The 11,816-nt window shown below is 34.4% G+C and overlaps 1 protein-coding gene across 1 annotated transcript in view; it reads right to left on the reverse strand.

Moving 5' to 3' along the window:
* Window positions 1-4,632, reverse strand: part of LOC144970432 (NXPE family member 1-like) — a 41,334-nt gene extending 36,702 nt beyond the window's left edge. The window contains exon 1 of the mRNA XM_078910062.1: window positions 4,338-4,632. The gene's annotated coding sequence lies outside the window, so the exon portion shown is untranslated. The remainder of the gene's footprint in view (window positions 1-4,337) is intronic.
* Window positions 4,633-11,816: the final 7,184 nt, after the last annotated feature.

Here is an 11,816-nt window from a genome sequence, read left to right on the forward strand (position 1 = left end):
ATGGAAACACACAGTTTTGTATGTTGGTCCGTTATTCTTCCGGATGGCAATGTTATGAGCATCTCAGTCAAGCGCATACTATCTATATCATACATAAGCAGACACTCACAGCCACTCACATACTCCATCGCCGTTTCGCATACACTTCGCCATTAGTTCCAATTCCAATGTCACGCGCCATGATTACTGTTGGCCACCATTGTAAATAAATGTTGTGATACAGTAATCCCCCCCCCTCCCCCTCCAACACACACATACATACACACACACACACACACACACTCACTCACACAAACAAACACCAACCCATTGTAACATATCAACAGAGTAAAAAATAATAAAGTTCTCTTTATTCATCCTCAAGCAGAAATTTATCTTAGGGTCTATTCTAAGGGAAGACTGGAATCACCCAGAGGTCAGCCGCAGCACAGCGCCACAAATTGTGTTACTGAGAGGTGGCTTGCTAAAGACCATATAACGTGGTGGATATTGGAACTATGTATATTTCGGGTACGAAGCAAAGACCATACCCCTGAGGCACATTGCCCCTTACCCTTTCCCCCTGTTCTCCATAAAATGCAATGGAATGTACGGTTTTCTCGAACTACTGTTTCCTCGTTCCTCGAACGCTTTTGCTTGTCCCGATGAGTTCGAGGATATATATATATATATATATAATATATATATATATATATATATAATATATATATATATATATATATACACACACACATATATATATATATATATATATATATATATATATATATATATAATTTTTATTAATGCATTTGTTTCTATGTATTGTATTTTTAATCTCAAACATTGTAAACCAAAATGACAAATTGCAATTTATTGGACAATAAAGACTATATTATTATTATTATTATTATTATTATTATTATTATTATTATTATTATTATTATTATTATTATTATTATTATTATTATTATTACTTTTATTTATGTGATGATGATGATGATGATGATGATGATGATGATGATGATGATGATGATGATATTATTATTATTATTATTATCATTATCATCATCATTATTATTATTATTATTATTATTATTATTATTATTATTATTATTATTATTATTATTATTATGAGAGTGAAGTCAAAGGTCAAGTCAGAATCGACTCCAATTTTATCAATTTTTATGGATGGCATTTTAATATCTGCTTATGTGACCAACCTCTCCAAAACCGTATTATGTTGCGATAGATATGACCCTGAAAAGTTAATTTATAGAATAAGAAATGACAGGAACTAGAACAGTAATCTAGGAACTTTGAGATTTTAATTTTTTTTTTGTTTTGTTTGTTTTTGTTGTATTTTTTTTTCTGAGGAAGAATAATGACTAGAAATAATTATTAACAAGTTCCATATATGGCTATCGACGTGCACTTATTTGCAGGTCTGATAACCCAATTCCTTATGGACTCATTGTTGTAATGAAAATCTCCACACACACAAAAAAAAAAGCAAAATATTGTACATTATTGTCAAACTGGGCCCATAAGTGTGCTCTGATGTCAGATCTGCATTTATGTGCAAGTCGGTGGCTATACATTCAATTTCGATCACTTAGCTCATTCCGACATTATATCACTTTGAGACGTAGGGTCACCTGCATATTTGTTACAGTGAATGACGTTATCAGTCGGATGGTGAAAAGGTTTGAATTGAGATATTGCCAAGTTTAGTTAGAAGGTCAATTTTTTATCAAAAATAAGTTCTTGTCGTAAATGATTAAATAACTCTTTGTACAACTTCGGGAAATATCAAAGCTTAATTTCACTTATTAATATTTCTTACAGCTAGTCATGTTGAAAAAGTGTGAAATTTGAGTAAAGTTGCTGGACACCTTTCCCATACATCTGACCATAACTTCATGAAAAAAATCACCCGATTTACTTCAAATAAAGATTAAAATGCTCTGGGAAACAAATTCTTTCAAAAAATGAAAAAAATAAAAATGCAAATCCTAAATTTTCACCTTCCGACTGATTATGTCATGCACTGACATATTTATTATACCTTCAAACCTGAAGGAACGCATGACCGATAAATAAAGTACGTACTTATGAGAGATTTCATATCTGCCATTTGTGATCCATCGTCTCAAAACAGTATTATGTCGGGATGACCTACATACTGAAAATTTACTTTTAGCTATAAATAGGGAAGAAAAGTTGTGACGTCATACCTTCTACTTTTATGGTTCCAAAATCCTTGGAAGTGTGTATGTAACCAGTCATTTTGGATTGCTTATAAATAATGAATAGGTTGCATAATGAATCATAAGGTGGTATACCTATTTTAGTAGCAGGATGTCCTATAGGCAGATTATAAGGATAACGGGACGTAAAAGAGTGAAGATAGATGATCTTTATTTAGACTAGAAAATAAAATGCCATCACTCTAAAACCAAAAGATCATTTAAACAAGGCATGTATTCAGTCCTTCGGAAGAGTAGTTTTACACTTTGAATGAGATTGGAACCAGCTTTGTTGACATCACATTTTTGTTCCCTATTTTAAAAATCGGGAGGCCTTCCGAAAGTTCCTCGTTCTAGCATTTCTTTTAATTTATATTTTCACCGTGGACCTTTCTTCAGGCGTTTATTTATTCAATTTGTCATCATATAGAAGCATTAAAAAAATTCTAGAACAAGGTTTAAATTTCCTAATTTGACCATTGTTTTGATTCTCGGCCGCCATTTTGATTTGTTAAGTATTGAAAGGTAGTGTATAGCGGTCCCAGGTTTTTTTTCTATTAGGGTTAGCTCGATGTCGGAGGATTTTGTTTCTATTGGAGTTCTAAGTAAAGGTGCTAGGGTGTTTGGTTTTTCTATTAGGGCGATTATTATATTTTTTCTTAGTATTAGTTGAGGGAATATTTAGTTTGTTTCTCGTAGGACGAGGAGCTTTCGGAAGGCCTCCCTAAAAGCATATATTTCATTATCTATAATGGCGGACTTCCGTGATTGGAGTCCATTGCACTCGCTTATCTACAATTTATTAATTATCTAATTCGGCTTTCAAGCACCCCTCCCGACACATCACAAGATGGGAAGGAGCCTTGAAAACAAAAGAAGGCCAGATTTTTTAAATATGCAACCAAATTGACTACATCAGCATTTTAGAGCTTCACAAAAATATCTTACAGATGCAAGACCATACACCTGAGAACATTGAGAGAATGTGAGTATAGAGCCTTTTCGAAGGACTCGACTATACGCCGCACAGAGCGGGACCCGAACCCACAGACCTTCCGATCCGAAAGCATGTGTCATGCCACATGACATAGCCTCACCGTCAACGTTTTGTGTAACCACTGTGATTATAATGTTAACTGCCTTTCTCAGGGTGTAATGCTCATTTTGATAGCTACTTCTTTTAAAAATAATAAAAGTAAAAATTCAATTCACAGGGCGGGAAGGGGTGTTGCGATGTAACCGATTGATGCTATGCGTTAAGGTCAAATATTAACAATACCCGACAGCCAAATGAAACATACCAACACACAAAATTGTTTGTAACATTAAATGTTTTTAGTCCCATTGATATATACGTTTTGAGAATTTATCACAAACAGACTGTCTAAAAATGATAACAAAGATCTGAGTGATGTCATCTTCGTTCCTTCTATATGGCGGTGAAATCCAAGCATAATTTTATGAATGAAAAGTAACCCATTACAAGTAAACTGAGATGCATAATACTATGAGTAAGTTCATGAAGATAACAATTATAAATCCATCACCGATGGAAAAGCAATAGGCTCTCCAATCCAATGTTTGTGAATTCAAAACTTTTAATCCTCACATTATTCACTTGAATGTAACTTTTCCCATTATAGCGTCATATCAAAAATTAAAAAAAAAAAGAAAGAGAAAAAAAGCAAGCAATTGCTATTGTCCGTTTCACGCCACAGAAATTGGGATAAACTCCGGCTCCATGGGCCTAATCTTGGCTCTGAATGACTACTACTGTATGCACACAACTTGATGAGCACACGTGTTAACCACTTAAAATTGTCGTAATCTGGAAAGACGTGTGTTTAAAAATTAGGCCAGAAAACTCGTCCTTCAAATATTATATCGATCGATTTAAATTACCCTCATCTTAGTAAGAACTCTCAAACCTGCGATCGATATTTGAAGGACGAGTTTTCTGGCTAAATATTTAAAATAAGTTTCTTTCTAGAGTGCGACAGCTATTCGCAACACACATTACTTTTACCGAAAAAAAAAACATCCAGCACACTAAGTGAAGGACACGAGTGTGTTAGGTAAATTCTACGTTACCAAAACCACGTTGCTTACTTCGTCGCTTCTGGTGATTCACAATACTGCTGAACTCTGAACAAAAAAAAACCCCAACATATTTTTAAAATTTTGACCAGAAATATCAGTCAATTAAAATGACCTTAATTTTGTAAAAATACTCTCAAACCCGAGATTTCATTGAGGTCTCAGATTTGAGAGTTTTTGACAAGGCGAGGATCAGTTAATCGATTGATACTGTGAAGGACGAGATGTCTGACCAAATTTTTAAAAACACATTGTTGATTTTTTTTCAGGATTCGGCAGAATAAACCTTTTATCCTTGGGCGATGGCGATGCATGGCAGACTAAGCACCGCTCCATTCACAAATGGATGTTTTTATACCATTCGGTAGCAATGCGCCTCGCGCGAGTGACGATGTTGTCAAGGATTACCAATTAATGGAGGAACAGCTGGAAATATATATATATATATATATATATATATATATATATATATATATATATATATATATATGTATGTGTGTATTAATACCGGTTAGGGAGACTTTTGGTACAGTATTTTACCAATAGGGAGACCAAAATATGGTCCCCCTATTGATTTGACCTCTATCACATTCACTTTTCTGATTTTAGTTTAAGGTTGTCAACCCAACCGTCAAGGATAAATAATTGTAAATCATAGAATTGAAGATATTTGTTAAACACCACAGTAAGAAGAATTATGCCTAAATTTTGTCTTTGCATCATGCTTTATGCACACAGTGTGCCATATCACAAAATCATAGTTTAATGTTGAGAATATGCTATTTATTTTGTACCTTCAGATCAGAGAGATTTGAGCTTTAAAAATCCTGAAAAAATGTCTTGCTGCCAATCCAGACAACCCTTTTGATGTGATCTATGATGTTAATGGTAAGAATGTAATTTGATGAGGAAATGAATAAAATATTTAGGTACACATAGTTTGCTTATTTTTGTTTGAGTCATGATGTGTAATACTAATACAGTCCACTCCGGATAATTGCAACTCGGTTAATCGCAACATTTCCTAAGAAATGTAAATAATTCTATATAAAAGTTACTGGTTAATTGCAATAAACTTCGGTTTTAAAAAAGTGGTAAATTCAAGAAATCAAACAATATATCATGATTAAATTTCATCATGGATGAAATCGTGACAGGTTGAAGAGTCGAGAGTGAGCGGGATTTAATGCTACGGTAGTGTGTCACCACTCTATTAGTCAGAATCAGCGTGGGTGCGCAACCGGATGCGCGGGTTGACGGAGGTAGGAAACAATAACAAACCCACATGGTTGCCATTACCTCCACCATCATTCTCGCTCACGGTTTGTGGAAAGCACTTCATTACAGGCACGTAATAGTGAATCTAGTTTTTGTTTGAACATTTCTATTATTATTCTTTGTAAATTGACCCATATTAAAAGAAACATACAAACAAAACAGGCATGACCAGTCACTAACAATGCCGTGTAGTGTGTAGACAGTAACACAGTACGGTGAACATGACTGACACTGACATTGGGGTCGGAATGTCGGAACCCATGAGTCGTTCGCAACTCTGCCTCACGTATTCATTTAATCAGTCAATTTAATTTTTATTAAGCTTGCGTAAAACATACAAACAAAAAAGACATGACCAGTCACTAACAATGCAGTGTAGTGTGTAGACAGTAACACGGTATGGTGAACATGAATGACACTGGGATCGGAATGTCGGAACACAGTTGTCGTTCGCAACTCAGCCTCGCGTACTCATTTAATCAGTCAATTTAAATTTCATTTAGCTTGCCTATTCTTCAAGTTTATGATATATTCACTTTTTCTATTTAAAAAGGGTAATCCAAACAGACCATAAAAACGATTTATAATAAGCCGATTCAACTTCCATCACTTACGACACGAACTTATTTTGGGTGTTTTTTTTTAACAAAACCGTTTGACTCAAACTAAAGCTTCGGCATTGGATAAGGAGCGAGGTCCCTGTTGCCATCTTGCTTAGTTTATACAGAGACTGGGTTGCCAGCTTGGCTGTTCTTGATAAATAGTAGTAAATAGCACAACCTTGTGCAATGAGAGATAGAGAGAGAGAGAGAGAGATTTTGAACAAAAAACGAATATCTCTCTCTCTCTCTCTCTCTTGCCCTCTCTCTCTCTCACTCTCTCTCTCTCTCTCTCTCTCTCTCTCTCCCCCTCCCTCTCTCTCTCTCTTCCTATTTCATCTGTCACACTGTTTGACAATCTTCTTCACCTGGCTCACTTGTACTTGTAATATCGGGTGTAAGGTAAAATTTTGAACAATTATTATTATTTATAAAATGCAGAAACTTTGCAAATAAACCGATAGACTAGATATTAATTCGATTCGAAAAGTGGAACACAAAAGGAGAATTTGCGAATACCCGGTCCAGACAAAAGCGTCATGGTCTTATTTATAAAGTGCAGAATCTTTGCAAATAAACGGATAAAATAGAGATTCATTCGATTCGAAAAGTGGAACACAAAAGCAGAATTTGCGAATGCCCGGTCCAGACATAAGCGTTATGGGCTTATTTATAAAGTGCAGAAACTTTGCAAATAAACGGATACGATAGAGATTCATTCGATTCGAAAAGTGGAACACAAAAGCAGAATTTGCGAATGCCCGGTCCAGACATAAGCGCTATGGTCTTATTTATAAAGTGCAGAAACTTTGCAAATAAACGGATAAGATAGAGATTCATTCGATTCGAAAAGTGGAACACAAAAGCAGAATCTGCGAATGCCCGGTCCAGACATAAGCGTTATGGTCTTATTTATAAAGTGCAGAAACTTTGCAAATAAACGGATAGACTAGATGTTTTTTCGATTCGAAAAGTGGAACACAAAAGGAAAATTTGCGAATACCCAGTCCAGACATAAGCGTCATAGTCCTATTTATAAAGTACAGAATCTTTGCAAATAGACGGATAAAATAGAGATTAATTCGATTCGAAAAGTGGAACACAAAAGCAGAATTTGCGAATGCCCGGTCCAGACATAAGCGCTATGGTCTTATTTATAAAGTGCAGAAACTTTGCAAATAAACGGAAAAAAACAGATTAATTCTAATCGAACAGTGGAACACAAAGGCAGAATTTGCGAACAACCGGTCCAGACATAAGCGTTATGGTCTTATTTATAAAATCTAGAAACTTTGCAAATAAATGGATAAAATAGAGATTAATTCGATTCGAAAAGTGGAACACAAAAGCAGAATTTGCGAATGCCCGGTCCCGACATAAGCGTTATGGTCTTATTAATAAAATGCAGAAACTTTGCAAATAAACGGATAGACTAGATATTAATTCGATTCGAAAAGTGGAACACAAAAGCAGAATTTGCGAATGCCCGGTCCAGACATAAGCGCTATGGTCTTATTTATAAAGTGCAGAAACTTTGCAAATAAACGGAAAAAATAGAGATTAATTCTAATCGAACAGTGGAACACAAAGGCAGAATTTGCGAACAACCGGTCCAGACATAAGCGTTATGGTCTTATTTATAAAGTGCAGAAAATTTGCAAATAAACGGATAAGATAGAGATTAATTCGATTCGAAAAGTGGAACACAAAAGCAGAATTTGTGAATACCCGGTCCAGGCATAAGCGTCATGGTCTTGTTTAAATGAAACAATGCCATTTAAAAAAATATATGGTCAATGAGTAATTAAGCTAAATATGCGGAGTTCAATTAGATAACTTGATCTGTGAATTTTTTTTATAATTAGCTGTTTTTATTCTCCATCATTTAGGTTATGTGATTAAGTTTATAATTGAAATACAAACTTTATCTCACTTATCAATGTTTTGCAATAAAGGAGAGTGTGAGTGAACCTGAGCAAAGGAAATTATTTGAGAGAGTGATATTTATCATGCTTTTCAGTTTGTAGTTGAATTCTAGAATGGATTCTTTATAGTTCTCATTGATTGTATGTCAGTGTGTCAGTCTTTAGGACACCGATTACCCTAATGCGGCCACAATTTACAATGTGACGGCCACAAGCCCGTTAAACGCAGAGTGGGGTATTGTTGTTTGCAAGTAATGCTATGGTTTTAATAGGATATCTGTCTCCTATTAAAATACATTCCTGTGTTGGATTTTGGATTAAATTCATGTCTTCTTCGGATTTTGGGATATTTAATTTTCATGGATTGTGATTGTGATTTTCAAGACTATTAATGTAAGTAAATGCCCAAATAGATATTTTTATTCATTTATTCTTTATTTATTTTTTTTAGTTTTGTTTTGTTTTGAAGCATTTATTATAAGAAATATTGTACATATGCACTTATACACCAAAGACTATATCCTTTCAACTGCTTATTATTATTATTATTATTATTATTATTATTATTATTATTATTATTATTGTTGTTTGTTGTTGTTGTTGTTGTTGTTGTTGTTGTTGTTGTTGTTGTTGTTGTTGTTGTTGTTGTTGTTGTTGTTGTATTATTATTATTATTATTATATAATAATAATAATAATAATAATTAATAATAAGTGCATTGAGTGAAATCCCAATCATGGTTGCCCAAATAAAACTGGCGCTAGAATCCCGACTACCTGTCTAAACGAATGTTGTTTGTACGATACATACTAACTACACGTTCAATATCGGGGGCAGAAAATATACGTTTGGTTTTATGAAATTAAAACAGTAGTCCCACATTGTTCTTTGATGTTATTTGTGGTTGCATTTGCTTTGAAACTTACACATTATATTGTGTTACATTGTTTACAAAATATTTCTGGTACTCGTATGCATGTGTAGTCAACGGACCACCGGTCAATCGTGTTCTTTATTATTTTATTATTAATTTTGGCTTGACATCTTACATATGTGAATTTGACAGGTTGTTATGGATGGTAATTATAACATTAAGTGATTTTTAAACATTTTTACGGCGTTTTAAATGTCTTTTTTGCATTCATTGCCGAGCACCTCCACTTTTCTGTTACTATTTTAACGATCAGCTGATTTTCTCTGCCTCCCCTTTAATTTCGCGGGCTTTTTTCAGAACGAGGCATGGGAGTGGCTAATTAGAGTCGAAAGAGGGCGGGGATTTGCAGTATGGGTTTGTGACGTCATCGGTGGCCATTAAATTGAAAAGGGGTGGGGGCTGGTCATAATCTTGACAACAGTTTATAAATGACAGTTATAAAGAGAGACTGAGCGATATCCTTTATTTTAGGATTAACAACTGTGCATTGTGACCAACGAGTTTGGTGAGAGCTTATTGTCTCTCATCACGGCTAATCTCTTGAACTCTGACAAATGTTGAGAAAAACAGACTGAAACTTCGTCCAATCTGAGTAAGATATCGGCTTGCTTCACAGCTGCTTGTGGTTGACAAATCTACACAGGGCTGCCATATGGTTTTTGTTTCACCTAGCCAACCATCGCAAAACTAATAATGATAGGAGCACACAACAATAACAGTGGGATGATTAACAATGGAATAAAATATATCTTTAAAAGGGTACTATACATTTGACAGTCTCCCTCCCAGCTAAAGATTTCGGACATAACCAGGGAAAAAACACCAAGCAATCTCAATCCAGAAAAAGGGTTTCATGGTGCTTGCAAAACATTTAGGTTATATCAGCGCCAGTAATAAAAAAAAAAAGGAAAGAAATGGGATAGTTAAAAATTTAAAGTAATCCAAAAAAAAAGTAATCAATGTACCTAAAAGTCTCATTTAAATGTTTAAAAGATATTTTCAACACAAAAATTTAACGATCAGTCCATAAAAGAGAGATGATTTACAATGAAAATCCTTGCATACTTTTGATTATTTTCCTCTCAGCTAAGGATTCCGGAGAGGATCAGGACAAAACCAAGTGAACCCATTCCAAGACAAAGGCAAAGACAGAAAGCAACCCATAAAACATATATAGGGGGATAGAAGACACAGTAAGTGACCTCCCGGTCACCATGAGAGAGCAACATGGAAAGGGAAAGACACAGTGAGTGACCTCTCTTTCCACCATGGGAGGTCAGAAGACCCCATCCGGGGAAAAATAAAGAAATAGGAAAGATGAGAACGGACGTGGAACACAACAGTCAGCTGGAGAAGCACAATTCTCTCTCCCCCCCACCCCCCTCCTCTTTCCCCATCCTAAAGAATTCAAGAATGAAAAATTGAACACGTGAATCATTAAATTCAAATCTAAGAACACAATGTTGAGTTCTCAATTTTAATACAGCATTCAAACTCATGTACATCAATAGTAAAATTTTGGTTGGATTGCAAATATGGATAACAATACAACATTATTAGACCAATATCTTTTATAATGAATGCATCTGTATAATAATATTTACAATGCAAGTATTCATTAAATTCATTTCTTAATTTATTTAAATATTTTAACGGTACAGTGTAGTTCCACAATTTCCCTCCTGAAATGTCTCTGCATTATTAAGGATTGGGACCTGTACACAAAATTAGTGACCACAACAGGAATTGTAACACGGCTTTTTTTCCCTGTTAAAACAGAAAAGTAAGCAAATATCATTAAAACAAATCTATTCTCTTCAAAACATACAAGGGAATCAGTCATTACATTCAGTTATAGAAATTTAAAATTGAGTAAACATATCTTACAAAACCATAGTTCTGATTGATAAGAGAATACACGGATTACGTCATCTAATATCATTGCAAAGCTATCAACAAAAACTGCTTACAAGATTGTAGTAAAAAAAAATAAAATCAGACAGGACAAGAAAGGCTTTTTTGAGAAAAATTAACAGCCTTTGAATAGGCTTAATCGCCAAAAATCAACATAAAATTTACCAAAAACTAAAAATAACGTGTTCATACCCAGTTCTCCAACCAAGTCGAGATCTTTTGCCTATTCAAATGGTCTCATTCCAGAACAAAGCGAAATGAAATTTGTTTTTTATAGCGTTTGTCAGACTTAAACACCCATGTCAGCGTCTATGGCAAGGACGAAAATACTGTATAGAAAAGGACAATTAGATTTGGAATACAGTACTTGCAATATAGCAGAAAAATTACAGAGTTTTACAAATCAAGATAACCGGTCGAGATGTGTATTTTTCTTTCATACACACTTGTTCAGAGAGAGAGATTTACAGAGAGTTACAAGAAAAAAACATATCTCAAAAGAGGTATTGTATAGATAAGGATCCCGCCAAGACCAGGGGGAAAAATGAACGAAAGAAATAAATGGGATATCAAATTCTATATACATTTGAAATCCCACGAGAAAAAGTAACACCAGGGAGAATAGTTCAAATAAAGAACAGATGAAGATGCCAAGAGTATGCCAATCTGTGTAATTTGAGATGATCTAAAAGTCTCATCACGACACAAGTACGGGATACCACAAAGAGGAACACATTCAAATGCATACATTATATATTCAAAACAACAAATATAACAGTGCATACAATGAGATAATTTACATGGAAAAAATAACATCTCCCAAAAACAATAACTGTGTGTG

The sequence above is a fragment of the Berghia stephanieae genome, chromosome 4 (genome assembly GCF_034508935.2).
Source record: "Berghia stephanieae isolate SIO BIC M18660-M18661 chromosome 4, UCSD_Bste_1.3, whole genome shotgun sequence".
In the NCBI taxonomy this organism is placed as follows: domain Eukaryota; kingdom Metazoa; phylum Mollusca; class Gastropoda; order Nudibranchia; family Aeolidiidae; genus Berghia; species Berghia stephanieae.